The sequence below is a fragment of the Suricata suricatta genome, chromosome 8, assembly GCF_006229205.1.
Source record: "Suricata suricatta isolate VVHF042 chromosome 8, meerkat_22Aug2017_6uvM2_HiC, whole genome shotgun sequence".
Taxonomy (NCBI): Eukaryota; Metazoa; Chordata; class Mammalia; order Carnivora; family Herpestidae; genus Suricata; species Suricata suricatta.
In genome coordinates this window covers 140357104-140357414 of record NC_043707.1, presented here as the reverse complement: position 1 = coordinate 140357414, position 311 = coordinate 140357104, and positions in this window count along the sequence as shown.

Below are 311 nucleotides of genomic sequence, written 5' to 3'. Positions count from 1 at the left end.
GGCCGGGAGGGATTGGGGCGGGGGAACGAAATGGGGGCGTGGCCGGGACGGGCGGAGGGTGGTGAAGGGGCGGGGCCGTGGAGGTTGGGGGCAAGGTAGAGGCTGGCAGGGGCCAGGGGCGGGGCAGTGAAGGGCGGGGGCGATGCGGGGGCGGGGCCGTGGAGGGTGAACGCTGGACTCTGCCCCCGGAGGTCCTGGAAGGGATGGGTGCTGGGGTGTGGGAAGGGAGTGGGCGAGGCGGGAAGCGTGCGGAGGTGGATGCGGGACCCGATTGGGGGCAGGGTAAATGTCCTGGCGTTTCAGGCTCTGAA